The sequence below is a fragment of the Pongo abelii genome, chromosome 18 (assembly GCF_028885655.2).
Source record: "Pongo abelii isolate AG06213 chromosome 18, NHGRI_mPonAbe1-v2.0_pri, whole genome shotgun sequence".
Classification (NCBI taxonomy): Eukaryota; Metazoa; Chordata; class Mammalia; order Primates; family Hominidae; genus Pongo; species Pongo abelii.
In genome coordinates, this window is record NC_072003.2 from 71,516,071 (window position 1) to 71,536,911 (window position 20,841).

At 40.2% G+C, this 20,841-nt stretch overlaps 1 protein-coding gene across 4 annotated transcripts in view; it reads left to right on the forward strand.

Annotated features, from left to right (window-relative positions):
• The window catches only part of PMFBP1 (polyamine modulated factor 1 binding protein 1), a 556,696-nt gene that overhangs the window by 404,230 nt on the left and 131,625 nt on the right, over positions 1–20,841 (forward strand). For all 4 annotated transcript variants that reach the window (XM_063717359.1, XM_063717360.1, XM_054534056.2 and 1 more), the window contains one exon: positions 15,853–15,926. The gene's annotated coding sequence lies outside the window, so the exon portion shown is untranslated. The remainder of the gene's footprint in view (positions 1–15,852; positions 15,927–20,841) is intronic.

The window sequence follows — 20,841 nt, forward strand, 5'->3', positions numbered from 1 at the left end:
GTTTATATGCTGGATTACATTTATTGATTTGCGTATATTGAACCAGCCTTGCATCCCAGGGATGAAGCCCACTTGATCATGGTGGATAAGCTTTTTGATGTGCTGCTGGATTCTGTTTGCCAGTATTTTATTGAGGATTTTTGCATCAATGTTCATCAAGGATATTGGTCTAAAATTCTCTTTTTTTGTTGTGTCTCTGCCAGGCTTTGGTATCAGGATGATGCTGGCCTCATAAAATGAGTTAGGGAGGAGTCCCTCTTTTTCTATTGATTGGAATAGTTTCAGAAGGAATGGTACCAGCTCCTCCTTGTACCTCTGGTAGAATTCGGCTGTGAACCCATCTGGTCCTGGACTTTCTTTGGTTGGTAAGCTATTGATTATTGCCACAATTTCAGCTCCTGTTATTGATCTATTCAGAGATTCAACTTCTTCCTGGTTTAGTCTTGGGAGGGTGTATGTGTTGAGGAATTTATCCATTTCTTCTAGATTTTCTAGTTTATTTGCGTAGAGGTGTTTGTAATATTCTCTGATGGTAGTTTGTATTTCTGTGGGATCGGTGGTGATATCCCCTTTATCATTTTTTATTGCATCTATTTGATTCTTCTCTCTTTTTTTCTTTATTAATCTTGCTAGCGGTCTATCAATTTTGTTGATCCTTTCAAAAAACCAGCTCTTGGATTCATTTATTTTTTGAAGGGTTTTTTGTGTCTCTATTTCCTTCAGTTCTGCTCTGATTTTAGTTATTTCTTGCCTTCTGCTAGCTTTTGAATGTGTTTGCTCTTGCTTTTCTAGTTCTTTTAATTGTGATGTTAGGGTGTCAATTTTGGATCTTTCCTGCTTTCTCTTGTGGGCATTTAGTGCTATAAATTTCCCTCTACACACTGCTTTGAATGCATCCCAGAGATTCTGGTATGTTGTGTCTTGGTTCTCGTTGGTTTCAAAGAACATCTTTATTTCTGCCTTCATTTCGTTATGTACCCAGTAGTCATTCAGGAGCAGGTTGTTCAGTTTCCACATAGTTGAGCGGTTTTGAGTGAGATTCTTAATCCCGAGTTCTAGCTTGATTGCACTGTGATCTGAGAGATAGTTTGTTATAATTTCTGTTCTTTTACATTTATTGAGGAGAGCTTTACTTCCAAGTATATGGTCAATTTTGGAATAGGTGTGGTGTGGTGCTGAAAAAAATGTATATTCTGTTGATTTGGGGTGGAGAGTTCTGTAGATGTCTATTAGGTCTGCTTGGTGCAGAGCTGAGTTCAATTCCTGGGTATCCTTGTTGACTTTCTGTCTCGTTGATCTGTCTAATGTTGACAGTGGGGTGTTAAAGTCTCCCATTATTAATGTGTGGGAGTTTAAGTCTCTTTGTAGGTCACTCAGGACTTGCTTTATGAATCTGGGTGCTCCTGTATTGGGTGCATATATATTTAGGATAGTTAGCTCTTCTTGTTGAATTGATCCCTTTACCATTATGTAATGGCCTTCTTTGTCTCTTTTGATCTTTGTTGGTTTAAAGTCTGTTTTATCAGAGACTAGGATTGCAACCCCTGCCTTTTTTTGTTTTCCATTTGCTTGGTAGATCTTCCTCCATCCTTTTATTTTGAGCCTATGTGTGTCTCTGCACGTGAGATGGGTTTCCTGAATACAGCACACTGATGGGTCTTGAGTCTTTATCCAATTTGCCAGTCTGTGTCTTTTAATTGGAGCATTTAGTCCATTTACATTTAAAGTTAATATTGTTATGTGTGAATCTGATCCTGTCATTATGATGTTAGCTGGTTATTTTGCTCGTTAGTTGATGCAGTCTCTTCCTCGTCTCGATGGTCTTTACATTTCGGTATGATTTTGCAGTGGCTGGTACCAGTTGTGCCTTTCCATGTTTAGCGCTTCCTTCAGGAGCTCTTTTAGGGCAGGCCTGGTGGTGACAAAATCTCAGCATTTGCTTGTCTGTAAAGTATTTTATTTCTCCTTCACTTATGAAGCTTAGTTTGGCAGGATATGAAATTCTGGGTTGAAAATTCTTTTCTTTAAGAATGTTGAATATTGGCCCCCACTCTCTTCTGGCTTGTAGGGTTTCTGCCGAGAGATCCGCTGTTAGTCTGATGGGCTTCCCTTTGATGGTAACCCGACCTTTCTCTCTGGCTGCCCTTAACATTTTTTCCTTCATTTCAACTTTGGTGAATCTGACAATTATGTGTCTTGGAGTTGCTCTTCTCGAGGAGTATCTTTGTGGCGTTCTCTGTATTTCCTGAATCTGAATGTTGGCCTGCCTTGCTAGATTGGGGAAGTTCTCCTGGATAATATCCTGCAGAGTGTTTTCCAACTTGGTTCCATTCTCCCCGTCACTTTCAGGTACACCAATCAGACGTAGATTTGGTCTTTTCACATAGTCCCACATTTCTTGGAGGCTTTGCTTGTTTCTTTTTATTCTTTTTTCTCTAAACTTCCCTTCTCGCTTCATTTCATTCATTTCATCTTCCAGGGCTGATACCCTTTCTTCCATTTGATCGCATCGGCTCCTGAGGCTTCTGCATTCTTCACGTAGTTCTCGAGCCTTGGTTTTCAGCTCCATCAGCTCCTTTAAGCACTTCTCTGTATTGGTTATTCTAGTTATACATTCTTCTAAATTTTTTTCAAAGTTTTCAACTTCTTTGCCTTTGGTTTGAATATCCTCCCGTAGCTCGGAGTAATTTGATCGTCTGAAGCCTTCTTCTCTCAGCTCGTCAAAGTCATTCTCCGTCCAGCTTTGTTCCGTTGCTGGTGAGGAACTGCGTTCCTTTGGAGGAGGAGAGGTACTCTGCTTTTTAGAGTTTCCAGTTTTTCTGCTCTGTTTTTTCCCCATCTTTGTGGTTTTATCTACTTTTGGTCTTTGATGATGGTGATGTACAGATGGGTTTTTGGTGTGGATGTCCTTTCTGTTAGTTTTCCTTCTAACAGACAGGACCCTCAGCTGCAGGTCTGTTGGAGTACCTGGCCGGCCGTGTGAGGTGTCAGTCTGCACCTGCTGGGGGGTGCCTCCCAGTTAGGCTGCTCGGGGGTCAGGGGTCAGGGGTCAGGGGTCAGGGACCCACTTGAGGAGGCAGTCAGCCCGTTCTCAGATCTCCAGTTGCGTGCTGGGAGAACCACTGCTCTCCTCAAAGCTGTCAGACAGGGACATTTAAGTCTGCAGAGGTTACTGCTGTCTTTTTGTTTGTCTGTGCCCTGCCCCCAGAGGTGGAGCCTACAGAGGCAGGCAGGCCTCCTTGAGCTGTGGTGGGCTCCACCCAGTTCAAGCTTCCAGGCTGCTTTGTTTACCTAAGCGAGCCTGGGCAATGGCGGGCGCCCCTCCCCCAGCCTCGCTGCCAACTTGCTGTTTGATCTCAGACTGCTGTGCTAGCAATCAGCGAGACTCCGTGGGCGTAGGACCCTCTGAGCCAGGTGCGGGCGATACTCTCCTGGGGCACCGTTTCCTAAGCCCGTCGGGAAAGCACAGTATTCGGGTGGGAGTGGCACCCCTGGAAAGGGAACTCCCTGACCCCTTGCGCTTCCCGAGTGAGGCAATGCCTCGCCCCTGCTTCGGCTGGCGCACGGTGCACTCACCCACTGACCTGCGCCCACTGACTGGCACTCCCTAGTGAGATGAACACAGTACCTCAGATGGAAATGCAGAAATCACCCGTCTTCTGCATCGCTCGCGCTGGGAGCTGTAGACCGGAGCTGTTCCTATTCGGCCATCTTGGCTCCTTCTATCTGTTCCTACTTTTGAAGGTTATAGTACTAAGTTAATGTGGTTAATATGTGGACAGGCACTTACAGCAATTCCTGGTAAATAGTGCAAGCTGAGTGTGTACTGTTCTTGTTATTTCACACACTGAAGAGTAAGCAACCTAATCTTACAGACCTGGTGCGCAGCCTTCCTTTCCCATGCCATGGCATAGAGGGGCATTCGGCAAATTATTTATATGCTGAATGAATAAATTAAAAGAAAGAAGGAAGAAAGGAACATGATTTTATCCTTTACCTAAAATTTTTTCTTTATTGTTTATTCTTTGGCTACTTTTAGGCTACTTTGAAGGACAAGGAATTGACATTCACCCAAGAAGCCTTTCAAATGCCTGTTCTAACCTAGCCTTTACTATGCCCTGGGATCCCTTGTATTTTGAGCTTCCTCCGGAAGGAAGAGAGATGGATTTGGATTAAAGAGAAAATTAGGCCTAAAACCAGCACTGGACTCTCTTCATCATCTGCTTTTCCACCTGCATGCCTCTCCCAAGCTGGTAGACCTTGTTGTAGAAAGTTATGTCTTGTCAATTAAAATTAAATATGTCAATTAGCACTATTGCTACCACCTCAATTAGGCCTGTTAGCAATTCTTTTATTTACTCTCAATCATATTCCCCAAAGATATCATCTTTCCCATCCCTCAAGCTTGCAGCCCACTCACCCATACATCTCTCTCCCAAGTTGACCTGCTTTCTGCTTGAGATGAGACTTTCTAAGATGAACTTCAATTTCCCCCTTCCACATCCAAGTGATTTACAACCCCTCCTATTATTTCCTTGCCTGTGCCAGAAAGGAAACTGCCCCATCTGCAAACTCCAAAGCTAATTTGCTCCTTAGTCGAAATCCATCTCTCTTCCTTCCAGAGCCCTGTTCCATCAGTTATTCCATTCTGTTTTGTTTTTTACAAGTCTCCCAAATTTCTGGTTTCTTCTCTTTTACATATTAATATACTTAAATATTTTTCTACCATAAAATGACAAGAACAACAAAAAGCTCATCTTTCTCCTTCTTTTCATTACCAAACTTGCCAAAAGAATAATCCGTGAATATTAGCCTCTCTCACTCTTAATCATTTCTAAACCCTTTTAAAGTGACCTCTCATACCATTAATTTGAAATTGTCCTCTCCTAAATTACGATTGACATTCTAATCCCTACATCTGATGACTTCTCCTGAGTCCTTGTCCTCCTCAATCTCTCTGCAGCATTTTCTGTCATTGATCACCCTCTCCTTCATAAAACACATCTTTGGCTTCCTTGACTTGGATTGATCTTGGCTACCCTCTTGGAACTCTAATTTGTATTTGCCTCATCCTTCTGTCACCCCCTAAATGGAGGTGCTCCCCCAGTGTTCAACTCTTCCATTTATGATCACTCAACTCTTGTGGTGATTGCAACCATTTCCAGGCCATTGACTATGTCCTCAGTGCGGCTGGCTCCCAGATCTATATTCCTATCCCAACAAATACTGCAAGTTCACATTTCCAGCATTCTGCTGGACATAAACATTTACTAAAAACTAGACTTTTCTCCTCAACACATTCTCCCAAACCAACTCTACCCCCTGCGTTTCCTGTTTCCCATCTCCGAGACTCAAAAATTATTTTTGTGCCTTCTTCACCTAATTAGTCTCCAGGTTCTATCAACTCTACCTCTACCCCTGTCAAATCTAACACTTACTTTCCGTGAGCACTGCCACTGTCCAGCGTGTCACCTCTCGTCTCAAATTTCGCTGCAACCTGCTACCTGCTCCCATTTCTTCCAATCTATTCTTCCAGCATGTCCTGAATCTTCCATTACTCTCTCTCCTAATAGTGCTTTATATGCTACAGATAAAAGCCCCAAATGCCACCATCTGGACCCCTTTTTTTCCCAGACATAACTCTATAATTGGTCTTTACACATACTGCTCTCCAGCCAATCCAAACTTCACCTTTCAGAATAAGTCCCACACTTCCTACCTCTAGGCCTCATCTTTTCCCTCTCGCATTAGTTTCCTAAGGCTGCCATAACAAAGCACCACAAATTAAGTGCTTTAAAGCAACAGAAATGTAGCCTTGCCCAGTTCTGGAGGCCAGAAGTCCAAAATCAAGGTGTCAGCAGGGCCATCTTCTCTTTGAAGGCCCTAGGGGAAGAACCCTTCCTTGCCTCTTCTAACCTCTGGTGTTGCTGCAGCCCTAGGTGCTCCTTGGCTTGTGGATGCATCACTCCAGTCTCTGCCTCTATCTTGTCATGGCCTTCTCTCCTGGATATCTGTGTCCAAATTTCCCTTTTTTTATAAAGACGCCAGCTCTAATCCAGATGAGTTCATCTTAACTTGATTATATCTGCAAACCCAATTCCTAAAGGAGGTCACACTCTGTATGCACTGAATGTTTGTGTCCCCATCAAAATTTTTAGGTTGAAATTCTAACCCCCAGTGCGATAGTATTAGGAAGTGGAGCTTTGGGGAGGTAATTAGATCATGAGAGTAGAGCCCTCATGATGGAATTAGTGTCCTCATCAAAGACACCCCAGAGAGCTCCTTGTCCTCTTTCTGCTTGTGAGGATATGAGAAGATGGTAGTCTGCAATTCAGAAGAATGCACTCACCAGAACTTGATTATGCTGGTATCCTGATCTTGGCCTTCCAGCCTCTAGAATTGTGAGAAATAAATTTCTAATGTTTATAAGCCACTCCGGCCATGGTATTATCTTATAAGTGCACTTACAGAGTGTGACTAAGACACACTTACAGATTCTGGTGGTTAGAACTTCAACATATCTTTCTGAGGGACACAATTCAACCCATAACTCTTCTCTGCAGAGACTTCTCCCTCCACTCAGTTCCATAGGTTAAAATCCTTCCACTGCTCCAGAGTTTGGTTGATTTTGACCTCTCCCAATAAGTTGCTTATAATCCCCTGAGATAACACAGTATTTTGCCCCTTTTATAGCATAGCTATTTCTATATATCTTCTTTGTGCTGCTAAATTCTAAACCCTTCCAGACAGAGGACACATATATCACTCATCTTTGTATTCCCTCCCCCACCCCATGCCTAGCAGAGTGCCTTTTACTCATGAACTTACCTGGTTAAATCAAATTAAAATAAATTTCCTTAGATATGAAATTTTGATCATCCCTATATTTTTGTCACTTAAAGTAACTTTTCACTTTCATCATTAAATCTAAATGTTGGCTAGGCCCAAATAATTTCAATCTGGACTTACTTTTCATTGAAATATTTCAACATTAATAACATATCTCTTTCTCCTTTTTTGAAACTCTATAAATTGGTTTCTATAGGTCATTTTTCTGTGCATCGATTTCTTCCTTGGATTATTTTGAAGTTAATATTGCAGGTGCCCTGAATTCTGTTGGAATCTAATCATCTAGCATTCAGAAGATATATCAAAGAGTGGTCCAGGGAGTCTGGCTTGGACCTTCAACTTCAGCCTTGCAGGTAGTATCCTGAGATTAAATAAGCATAGTCAAACACAGGTTCCTTCAGGCCTAATTTTTATGTTTTAAATATGTAAATAACTCTTTATTGTAGGGTCATCATAATTAATATGGTATTCCTAATCCTATATTAATTTATTTTTTATTCCTGCAGGTTTCAAGTTCAAAAAAAGATAGAATAACTAAATGCTATGCTAGCTCACAGCATTATTGCTCAAGAGGAATAATGCTCTTGTACTTTAGAGTAGGTAACTCTCCTAGTTTTTCATCTAGAGTTGCTGCATATGTATATTCCTCTGTGTGTGTGTGTGTGTGTGTGTGTGTGTGTGTGTGTGTGTTCATGGAATGGCTGGAATCTGTTTAATCTCCTAAATAGATTGAGCACATACACAGCAAGAGCATTCAGACTATGGGCTTTTAGTCAAGGACACGATTCTCTTTCTAATGCATATTTGGGACTGACAGACAGAATTACTGAGGATCAGCAGTCATGGGGAGAAAAGGAAAAACAAGTGAAATGGTAGACTGAAATGGTGTTTAAGGGCCAGTTTCTCTGCATGTTCTCCCTCTACAGAAAGGGTCCTAGGGGCTGTGGGGAAATAGGCGGCCTCTGGGCTGTGAGCTAATGCGGCACTGCTGCTGTTTGCATAGCTGCACAGCCCTAGGAGAGACCTGGGAAAGCTAACTTGAATTCCAATGAATATTTACAATTACACTGCTCCATAGCAGAATGCAATCATAGTGCTCCAGTCTACAGGTTTTATGCATCAAAAGAAAATGAGAGGAGAGCAGCAAAAATGGAGTTGCCTTTGGAGAGACTTACAAACACAGATCTCACTGCTTGTGGCAGAACTAAAATGCTTTATTTCTGATAGGAGCAATTTATTCTTCAGGCACCTTCCTTGATAGTAGAAAGCACCTGACTGGGTTTTGAAGTGAGAAAGTCTTCAGTAGATGGTTTTTAATTCTGAGCAAGAGAAAGGCATGGAAGGAATTTTATTGCATAATTTTGATTTTGTTTTCTAACAGCAGACCCTAGAGAGGGGTGGGAAAATCCCTAAGCCTGTTCACAAACTCCCTCTTCTTTCAGTTTGTGTTTTCATTCTGTTCCCACGGATTGTCATTGCTTCATTGGGTAGCCCTGGGAAAAGCTGCCACCATTTTGTATCCCTAGTTTAAAGCCTTTGGGTAATTGATTACCAGTAAGGCATGCAATCTCCTTGCTCATTTTTTTTCTCATGAGCTGTTGATCCATACCAAAGATCCAGAGAGAGCTAGATGGGAAAAATTAGTCAGAGCCACTTGGACCCAGTGAGGCAATTCTTAACTTTTAGAGGTGCCAGAGTAGATGAAATGGAATGTTTTAAAAGGACTCCACCAGAATCTGGTTTTGGACTCAGCTGACTAATCTCTCTGACTATTAAGGTTTATACTGGATTACTATTTGCTAGCAGCCTGGGTTGCTGCACTAAGCAGAAGCCCTGTCTGCTACCCATCCATACTTTTACCCATCATCAGTCCATTTCCTCCCATCAAGATGTCCACCTGATGCCACTGTCTCCCATCCACCTCCCTGCCTGTTGACCTGTCCCACCACTAATCCATGCATCTTTTCACATATCCATACATCAACTTGCTTGTACATATCCAAGCTTGAAGCAGAGGCAGGCAGGAGTCAAGAACCTATATTTGTGTGACTAGGCATTGGCAGATCTGAGAATGCATTCTTCCTTCTCTGATTGTATCTTTTCAGATTCTCAGTGGGTTATAGATGCAGTGGAAATATCAAACCAGGGGCTGGGAAAAGGGGAGGCTTTAGGTCCCCATGACCTCCATCAACTTTCTGCTGTTCTTTGTTGTACATGAATCATGTGTTCTCAGTCATACATAATTGCTATGCAAGCACAGCTTCAGGGCATTCCTCCTGCCAACTAGATCGCTGCCTCTAAGTCCCTTCTTCAAGAAAATTCTGTATCCTCTGAAGTTATTTAGTAAGTCTTACAGTATACAAAACACATATGGCCTATGAGTTTGCAACACACGAGTAGATATTTGCTGTAAAATCCCATGGATGTGGTATTACTTAGTGCAGGACAAATAATCACCTTAAACTAATGTGATTGCTTGTTCTTTACTCTTATGGTCAAAGAAGTATTACACTTTAATACCTAGTGATGCCAGGAGGCCAGGCATTTGTTCCAATATGGCTGCTCCTGCTGAAAACCTTTGAGTCTCCTCTTCTGGAAGTGCCCATTAAAAATTTTAAAGTAGGCAAAGGACTTGAATAGACATTTTTTCCAAAGACAATCTACAAATGGGGCTGGGCACTGTGGCTCATGCCTGTAGTCCCAGCACTTTGGGAGGCCAAGGTGGGTGGATTACTTGAGCCTAGCAGTTTGAGACCAGCCTGGGCAACATGGCAAAACTCCATCTCAATTAAAATTTTATGAAATCTTTTAATAACAAAAAGGATATACAAATGGCCAACGAGCACATGAAAACATGCTTAACATCATTAATCATTAGGGAAATGCAAGTCAAAACCATGAAATACCACTTCACACCCAGTAGGATGGCCACATTTTTTAAATGAAAAATAATAGGTGTTTGTGAAGATATGGAGAAATTAGAACCCTCATACATTGCTGGTGTAATGTAAAATGGTATAGCTGCTGAGAAAAAGTGTTTGGTGGTTCTTTAAAAAGGTAAACATAGAATCACCATATGCCACAGCAATTCCACTGTTAGGTATATGCACAAAAGTATTGAAAACAGGTGCTGAAACAAGGACTTGTAAATGAATATTCATATCAGAACTATTCACAATAACCAAAAGACATTTGGAGCAACCTGTATGCCCTTCAACAGATGAACAGATGAACAAAATGTGGTATGTACATACAATGAAATGATTTTAAAAGGATTGCCACATGCTACAAAATTAATGTACCTTGAAACCATTCTGCTAAGAAGTCAGTCACAAAGTACCACCTATTATAGTTCTGTTTATATGAAATATCTAGAATAGGCAAATCTATAGAAAGTAGATTAGTGGTTGCTTAGGGCTGGGTTGAGGAAAGAGGAGGTTGTGAAAAGTAGGGACATAATGGCTAAAGGATATAGGGTTTATTTCTGTGGTGATGAAAATATTTTTAAATTGCCTGTAGTAATGGTTGCACATATCTGTGCCTATACTAAAAATCATTGAATTGTACACTTTAAATGGGTGGATTAGATGGTATGTGAATTAATTTTCAATAAAGCTGTTTTATTTTTTAAAGCAGGTTGTAAACAATACTTATAAATAGTATTAGCTCATTAGTTTATGGTCCTAGCCAATATTTTTAAGTAACAAATAATATTATCCAGCTTGTTGACTTACTTATTTTAGAAGTTTGATCCCAAATGACATTCAGCTATTTTTAGAAATCTACTTTGAAGTGGTAAATATTTGCCACCAATGATAATATTCACAATAAAGGCAAGAGGTGATGAGAGAACTGCCCAGAGAAGAGTTCCCAAAATTTTCACTTGTATCCGTGAAATAAATGGGTCATCTCATGACTTCAGAAAGGGCAACTCTCATTTGGAGCTAAAAATTCTGGTATGTTAAAAAAAAAAAAAAACACAGTCACACTTCATCATATATCTATGTATACTTTGGTATACACATATAATTGGTATATACATCTACATTTACACATATAATTTAGTATATACATATAATAGGTAAATCTATGTGTGTGTGTGGCCAATTTTTGATTTGTAACAGGGCAAGTAGAAAGAAATGGAAGCGAGATTTTTTTTCTACTCTTTCAATGAATGTTTATTGGGCATTTAATAAAGGGTATAAAAATCTTAAGACACATTTGTCAGGAAAACCCCTTATCCAATTAAACAGAGGTAGTGCAGATTTTTGGTAAACTCCAGACTAGAGTTAGAGGCCAAATAATTCATTAGTGCTTAAGAGCAGAGAATATTTTGTAAGATAGTTGAGACAAGTGTTCCCCTGGAGAAATTCCCTGGCAAATATTTTTTAAAGCTTCTAAAAGGGCATTTGACCACCAGAATATCCAAAGGTGGTATAACTAATTGTCTTGGCAAGAACTTATATACAGTTGCTATTTACCTACAGAGAGGAATCCATCTTCGGTTCTTCCCATAGTTTCAAGCCCTCCAACAGTAAGTACCCAATAATTTTTATTAAAATGGTTCCTGTTGGCCCTATCAGCTGATGACAACTGCAAAATCATACAACAGGAGAGGGTGTTGTAGGTATTGGTGACTTCTTTGAAATACTGTTCACTGTACTAATGAGCTATGGGTAAAAAGAGTCACTCATGTATTTGTATAGAATTATTTTAGGTTTTCGTCATTTTTCCTTCTGCTAAAAATGTACTAAATACGTCATAATAACTAGCTAACTAATTGCCTCCCCCCACTGATGTCCAACTTCTATAGCAACTGGGTTTGAGTGGAAACTTAGCCAGAAAATGATTTTTGTGGACTTAAGAGAAACTCTAATGATACCACCACATAAGAGAAAAACTGCTGCCATCATATAAAAAAAGTTAACACAGAGCAGATTGATATCTAACAGAGGCCTTTTCAACCCTGCAGGCAATGGTGTTTTCAAAAGTTTGCAAGCTGACCATTCTATCTGGTATTATTTGAATGTTCAGATGTGCCCCAGAAGGATAGATAACATTTTTTTTTTTCTAACCTTGAAATAGACACTCAATGGAAATGGGAAATAATGAGATTTGCCTGTACATTTCTACTAATATATCAGTCCTCACTAATGGTTGCTATATCCAAGATTTCATTCCTTAGTCAACTTGAATCCCTAACAATCCACCTTCCACAATTATTAGTTTTATTGATGATAGTTCAGCATTTATTGTTTTGGGAAAAAATTGTTATTTATTTACAGAGTTAAAAACTACTTGGATTCCCACCTCTGGGTAGCTACTGGTCAGTCACATCGCCTTTCTATGTTTATGTGTACATTTATAAAATAGGTATAAAATGCACACAACTGGACCTAGAGGAATATGGGAACCAACATTTGTTGCAAACATACCACATGTCAGACATTGTACTTGTTATTTTACAGACATGATCCCATTTTAATCCTCAAAATAATTGTGCCCAGTTAATGAGATTCCCATATTACAGACAACAAAATAGGAATTCAGAAAGTCACTCAACCTGTGACTATTGGCAAATGATGGTACAAGGATTCAAACCTAAGTGGAAAGCTAAGGTCCGTATAATGTTTAAGGTCCTTGTAATTTTTAAGGTCTTGCGTGCACGCCCACTCCCTACACCTTATGTCTTGGATCTCAGTTCCTATTGTCTCTTCTCCTTCACTATCCTCCAACCCTGCAAGCCTACTCCCACCTCAGGGCCTTTGCACTGACTGTTCCTTCAGCCTGAAACCCCTTCCCCACATGTCTAAATGATTTATTCCCTCACCTTCTCAGGTCTTTGCTCTAATGTCACCTTCTTAGTGAGACTTCTGATCATCCTATTTAAAACCACAACCTACAACCCACTCCCCACTCCCAATCATTCTTACCCCAATCTGTTTTCTTTTCCTGTAGCATTTATCACCCTCTAATGCTATTTTTATTGTCTGCTCCTCTTGCTAGAATGTATGCTCCACTAAGACATCGATTTTTGTCTGTTTTGTTCTTGATGTTCCTCAGCTACTAGAACTGTGCCTAGCACATAGTATGGTGTTGACTGAATAAATGAAAGACTCAATTGATTCCAAAGCTGTGCTTTTTCCTCAATGGCCCCAGTAATGAGCTTCTAGAGATTTTCATTTTAAACATTATTAATCTGAATCTCTCCTTCTGCTCTCTGACTTTCTCCTTTCACCAAACAGTGGGAAGAAACCCTCCCCTCAACTACCTGGCTGGTGTTTATGTGATTGAGGGTCATGGTTAAGGATTAGAGTATGCAGGATATTATTTGTCTCATATCCGTGAGGGTCTCTGTTGTGTGTGGGGCTATGAGAATATGACCAGGGGTTCTGTGTATACAAAGGCTAGATGTGACATGCTTCTAGTTACCTAGCAAGGGGAGTGTCAGCTCTGCTAGCCATCCCACAAGCAGGGTGAGTGAAGCCCTGGTGCTGGCCAGCATGGACACTGGAGCTGCAGGGGAAGGCAAGGAGCTCATTCCTCCCCTGTCTTCTTAAAGCCTCCTGGGCCTGAAGACAAGATCCATGCTGTATGTGGCATTTGCAGTCTTGGAGGATGCAAAATAACTCTGAGCTTGGATTATATTTCTAGATGGTTACAATTCAGAATTTCATAACAGTCATCAGGCTTACTGGGTTTTGTGCTTTGCTTTCACTGTTGGATATTTGTTGAAATTCAATGTGGAACTAATTCATCTTTGAAAGCCATCTTAAACTTTCTAATAACCCATAAGCCTGTTGGAAGAAAGGCAATGATAGAAAAGAGGCTCTTGGCCGGGAGTGGTGGCTCATGCCTGTAATCCCATCACTTTGGGAGGCCAAGGCGGGTGAATCATGAGGTCAGGAGTTCGAGACCAGCCTGGCCAACATGGTGAAACCCTGTCTCTACTAAAAATACAAAAAATTAGCTGGGCGTGGTGGTAGGCACCTGTAATCCGAGCTACTCGGGAGGCTGAGGCAGGAGAATCAGTTGAACCCGGGAGGCAGAGGTTGCAGTGAGCCGAGATGGCACCAGTGCACTCCATCCTGGACAACAGAGTGAGACTCCATCTCAGAAAAAGAAAAAGAAAAGAGGTTCTTATCATTTCCTTGGTGTCATTTTTTGTAGGCCTGAAATGAACCCACTTTTTTTTACTTTATTTAAAAAATGTGTATTTTTGGTTGACTCACTGTATAATAAAGGAAAACTGTATAATAAAGGAAACCCAATAAAGTGTTCGATACAGACATACATAAATGTGCAAGCTACCTATCTCCTTTCAGGCTTTTTTCAATGTGTGTGTGTGTGCACATATATACTAGAAGAAAAGTTGTTGAGGAAGTTGTTATTTCTGAATCATAGGATTCAGGGTATTTTTATTTTCTTTTTAAAAAATGTTTCCAAAATCCACCCACCCATTTGTACACTGATACTCTCTTTACATGTCTGCATATTTTTCACATTTTTTACAGTAAATGTGTATTACTTTGTAACCATGCAATTAATTTTCTCAGTAACGTTTATAATTTTTATATCATTTTCTTTGAAAATCTACAGAAGGTTTCCCCTATATTCATTACATTGCTTTGAGTCTGTTTGCTTTTTCTGAATCCCTACCATAAAACTAAAAGCAATGAAAGTGTTTTACTAATTAAAAGACACTTTTTGATTCATGCTAAAAAATACATTTAAAAAAATCATGAAACTATTTGTTCAATGACTTGTCAGGAAAGATTGGTAGCCTTCTCTATGACAGGATAGGACAATATTTATAAACCAACAACTTAAATGCAGAATTATCTTCTGCCTTTGGTTAATACTGTCCTGCCATTCCATATTGCCATCCATGATAATATTGGGGAGCCATACATGGAATACTCCATAGTCACTAGGAAGAATGGGGTAAATCAGCACACTTACTGACTGGAAAAGATGCTCATGAAACACCCTTAAATAGAAGAAAAAGTTACAAATCAGGATTAACTCTGCTCACATGTTCTTAAGAAGTTGTTTTGTATATATGTTTGTAAACAGACAGAAATCCAAAAGGACATACAGCAAATTGCTCATAGTGATTATTGCTTAGGAGTAGAATTGGCAAAGATGTTGGTTTTTAAATTATCCTGCATTTTTGAAATGTTAAAAATAAAATAAAATGATGTTCATATTTTAAATATGTCCATTTACTCCATTTTTCTAAGCATTCCTTTCTAAGATTCCAACAACTATTGATTGATGCATGATTTCTTTTTTTTTTTTTTTTTTTTTTTTGAGATGGAGTCTCGCTGTGTCACCCAGGCTGGAGTGCAGTGGTGTGATCTTGGCTCAGTGCAACCTCCGCCTCCCAGGTTCAAACGATTCTGCTGCCTGAGCCTCCCGAGTAGCTGGGACTACAGGTGCCTGCCGCCACGCCCAGCTATTTTTTTTTTTTTTTTTTTTTTGTATTTTTAGTAGAGACGGGGTTTCACCATGTTAGCCAGGATGGTCTCAATCTCCTGATCTCGTAATTCACCTGCCTTAGCCTCTCAAAGTGCTGGGATTACAGGCGTGAGACACTGCGCCCGGCCTGATGCATGATTTCTTTCCCCCGAACTCAGACATCAGATCAAGGTCACTGTTATCTTCCCAAGAACGTGTAAAGTGTCTGACATACAGTAGGTGCCAGTAAATAATTATTGAATGAAAGAATAAACATCAAAATGGTATCTACTTTTTAAAGGTTAAAAAAAAAACTAACAAATTTTTCTTTATAGTTTGAGAAAAAAATTCTTGTTTCCTGGAGAGCTAATGAAAGGAAACACACATTCACACATACAATACTTTTTTTTTCAAACTTTGGGGAATGGATCCATAGTAAATACTCCTCCCCATACATTCGCCTGCTTCACGATTTTTTATTTTTTAATATATTATCAAAAGTCCTGAGGTGACATCTAAACTTCTTCTCTCCTCAACTTACAGGCAGAGAAAACAAAAGCTCAGCTGGAAGAGACTGAAATGGAGGCACCTACTTTCAAGCCCAGACTTTAAGAGAGGTAAACCACATACCTAATCCTTCCTAATAGATTCCAGAAAGAACATCGATGAAACTTCTCTTGATCTTTTTTTTTTTCTTACACAAATTTAATACTTTGATCACTTACAACCGAAAAGCAGTATTTAAAGAAACAGCACAGGTCACTTTTATTATATACAGCTCTGTTAGCAAGATACTACCTTGAGTAGCTGTTTAAAGGGATCACACTTCAAAAGGTAATTGACCTAAATTCTCCTTCCTGCTCTGCACTCGGTGAGTCTTCCCCATGTGCAGCCCTCCCATGGATCTCACACATGGAAGAGATACAGTGAGGTCCTGGGGAGCATGAGAATCTAGGTCACTGTGATTAAAACTAATTCAAACATTATTTTAATGGCTGTGTTTAGTTGCTAAAAATTCTCAACTTCATTGGGCGCCTAAAAGCTGACAGCGCCACTCTGGAATGAACCAGAAGTTGATTTATAGAGAAGAACACTCTAAAATGATCACACCTGTTCTGATCCTATCTGGTTGGGATATGCTGAAGTGGAATTATGTGTTTCTACTTTCAAAGTATTTGTTTTGGTCTGAATCATTAACAAAATTATAAAACACACAAATCTCAAAGAAGAAACTGTGCTCTAGCCAGTTGTCCTATGAGTAGCCTAATGCTACCTAATTTCTTTTGTTCATCTCAGAGATTTTTTTTTTTTTGGCAGATATTCACTGATTCAGTCACATTCTCTGGTAATTTTCCTATCCCAGGTCCATATCATTGCTTTGCCCCAATGATATAAAGTGTTTTAACTTGTAAATTTAAGCGATAGCTGGTAGTCATATTCTTAGGATAATTGTGCAATTTGTTAAAGTTCTTTAGAACTTACTGGAACACTGATTTAAAGTTTTAAATGTCCAACACATTTCCTAGTTGTAGAAATCCTGTCAGCACCAACTAATCATTGTTCCAAACATCTTTGGAACAAAACAAAATCAACAAACATCTTTGGTACATGATCTTCCTGGAGTGTTTTTATGGCTTTCTCCCATTATTTTGGAAAATAATATTGTTGCTATCACTTTAGAACACTTCCAGAAGCCAACTTGGCCTTGAAGTTCTGATTCATTTATAAAACCATGTGTTACAAATCACAGCTTTCTGTTTAATACTTGGCAGACCAAGGCAGATGTTTGGTTGGAAGAATTGTTCTGTTACCTGAAGTTGTGTGTTAGCAAAGAAAATCTGCAAACCAAATTTCTAACTAATATTCATGTTTCTGATATGTGTCATCATATGAGTAACTGTCCTCATTGTGTGTTCCCCAAACAAAAACATAGCCATTGCCCTTTAAATTCTAAAATTAAACAGGATAAAAATGAAGAGATATACATAAAATCTCTGATACATAAAAAGGCAAATGGCTGGGGAAAGGAAACAAAAATCAAGCTCTTTCTATCCCAAGATTATATGAATATGAGCAAAAACCCATATGAAGTCACTTAATAATGAGGTCAAGAATGCTTAATAATTTAACATACCCTTGGATCCTGATTTGTGATTGTCCAAAACTAATATTTCACAAGCCACATTGCACCTTGTCACTGAATCCTATTTCACCCTCAAGATAATGTCCAAGTATTAATGGACCCAATTTGGTGGAAATTACCTAATTGGCTGCAGTCACTTCAACTTGAATGTGACATTTTGGGCTGTTCTGTAGTCACAAGGATAAGTTAGAAGCTTGGGCAGCAGACTTGCTCTTTGTGATAATTGTAGCTGAAGCTTGTGTTATCACTGAAGCTTATTATTTTGCAAGTTGTACACTCAGCTTTTTGTAAAAATTGTACTCTAAGGAAAAATCCCTGAGGAGGCTGCTTTTCTCTCCTGTCTTTTCTAAAACCTCCAGATGAAAATGACCAAACAAAATGCTCTGTGACTGCATTTAGGCACACTTAACTACATGCCACCTTATAAAATATCTTAGTATCATGCATTAGACAGAGATCCTTAAGTCTCTGTGTTCTTTACATTGTGCGATTATTCAGTTAACTAAATTACTGCTAGCAAACGGCATTAATGAAGGGCATTCCTTGTATCCTGGGGAAATTGTGTACCTCTTCATCGGGCAGGTAAATGGGGAGTAAGAAGTCAGCTTCCTGCTTTCATTGTCGCCTGCCCCATTTTGTGTCGGAGCATTTTGCTTGTGAAAACAGTAAGCTCATTCCTGAACAGTAGGAGGGCATCAAACAGTGGGCATCTTTCTCTTGTTAGTAAAACTTTGTATTTCCATACTGCTTTATAGTTTCAGGAGGATATTCCTTCCCTCTCTCCCTCTCTTTCTTCCTTCCTTGTATATTTAGAGTAAATAAGATGGTCCATGCCCTTTGCTAGGCACTGAAGATAAAAAGAGAAACAAATATAGTCTCTGCCCTCAGTAAGCTCCCTGGTTAAGAAGGGGAGAGAGAAGAATAATCAGTCAATCATTATCCTATACAGTGAGCGTTCTAACCATGTGTACTGCGGAAAATACTGGGAAGACAGGAAGCCTCACAGAGAAAGTAATCTCGTGGCCAGATCTTGAAAGATGAACAGGTGTTTACAGCTGGAGAAAGAGGAGTGATGAGAGGGAACTGGGGAAGTTGTCACCTCAAGCAGAAGGGACAGCAGGTGTGAGGACATTAAGGCATGAAATACGTGACTGAAATAGCAGGTGAGGCCAGATCACAAAGGACCTATGTGCCTTGTCCAGGTGTCTGGAATTTGTCATATGGCGCTTTCATTTCAGCTGTTCCTCACAGTAGCCTGCGGAGTCTGATGTTATCCAACAGCAGACCAGTGTCCTGAGAAATAGAGGACCTAGGCTGTAGTAGGATTCTGCCACCTACTACCACTTGTCAACTTGAGGCAAGTCACCAGGCCTCTTTGAGCTTAGAACACACATCACCTATTTATCACTTCTCTATGCAACAATAATTTAATATTAATGCTATTGTCCTTTCAGCAACTGTCTGTTACCATATACTGTTAATGTACTTTTCTTAGGCACTGGGTGCTACTAGCCGACGAGAGTGAATCTGGCAAACCGTAATCTCCTCCCTCCCCAGTGCACATAGTGCACCGTTCTGCAACCACTCTTACGCAATGAGCATGCTCCCACACTATCCAGAGTGGACTGTCTTTTGCAGTGGTGGTGTTTGTTCTGCCATGATCTCTCTTTCTGCCATTTATTTTTGCCCCGAGAAGCAGTTTTGATCCATAGTGGCTATAACGAAAGATGTTCAAGCACTGGTGCTGGAGCAAAGAAATAGAGAGTGTCATGCTGGGTGTTCAAACACAAGTGTAATATCAGCTCAAGTGAAGTTCAAGGGAATGGTTGGAGAGAGAGAGTGAAGGAGAGGGAGAGGGAGAAGCCATCAGCAGAGAATTAAAGAGCAGTGGCAGTGTGACTTGGGAAGGACACCGTACAGAGCGAGGCATCCTGGGAGCGCCGCACTACGCCTGTGACAGCAGGCTGGGAGAAAATTTGGCTGGAGAGAAGCCATGAACTTGGGGAACCTGGAGGGAACAGAATAGCCATCGTCAGCCATTGCCATGATTCTGAGAACATGTCTCTGTAGGGTCTGTGTTTTCAGGACCATATGCAGCACGAATTCAGGCAGTGCACCCTTTTCTGAAAAGAGTGCAAACCCTGTGCAAACCATGGGGAATTCATGGTTTACTAAACTACAGTGTTTAAGAGCATGGGCTCTGTAGCCAGGCCATCTGGGTTTGAAGCCCAGCTTTACCATTTACCAGCTGTACCACCTTGGATATTGAACCTCACGGCACCTCAGTTCCCCCATCTGTAAGATGGAAGTAACAGTACTATCTACCAAGCAGGGTAGTTGAGATAATAGAATACTTGTAAAGTGCTTAGAATAGTGCCTAGCACATGTTAAATGCTCAAAAATATTAGTTATAATTGTTTTTATTATTATAACCACTGTTATTGTTATTTAGTTTTCTGTCTGTAAAATGAGGAGAATTTACTAAATAATCCCTGAGATCCCCCACAGTGCTTACATTACCTGAACTCACTAATCCCTTTAGCCCTAGGAGAAAACTGCAACTCTGAGGAATTGACTGCCCCCACCAGGGTTACATGGGGAGTAAGGAGTAAATGCAAAACTGGAACTGGAACCCAAGTCAGTTGCCCCACTCTCATGCCCCCCATGCTCTCTTGCGTGCCCAAAACTGACCACAGTGTCACCCAGCGGGGCCCCTTGCTCCCTAACCGCTTGCACCCTTGGAGTGGCAGAGCTTCAGGCCAGCTCTGGTTTTTGTTTTGTTTTTTAACCCCTTCCATTCTTCTGTGAATCAAGAAGGGAAGTGGCAAGCCTGGGGAGTGAAAGGGATTTGTTGCACTGGAAGAAAGAAAATTTAGCCTAACTTTAATAAACTAAAGAATATTTCTCCCAGCATTTACAGCTCAAGCATCTTCTGTTGGTCACCATACCAGTAGGAGATTTGGTCATCCTTTTGGAGAAAGTGAAGGGATTTTCCACCCAATTTTGGAGGAAAAGAAATCTTCAGATGTGGCCCTTTGTCTTAACCACCCATTGCTCTTGTTTTATGTGGCTGGAATCTCAGTCACACTTGTTTCCTTTCTGGTGCAATTATGGCAATTCTTCAAGGACCCAGTAGAACCTGAGGAAGCAGGGAGAGGGGAGAAGAAGGAGAGGGGATGTATTTTCAACAAACTGACCTATTCTTTATCCTTTAGTGTCAATTTTGGCAATATTTGCATCTATATTCTTTTCTGCACATTTACAACCCACTTACACATAACAGGGACTCTGGTCTTTAGCTACTGGGAATGAAGCTGTCCTCTTTTGTTTATTATCTCTCTTTTTTTTCTTGTCTGTGTCCATTTCAATATTAGAATAATCATTACCCT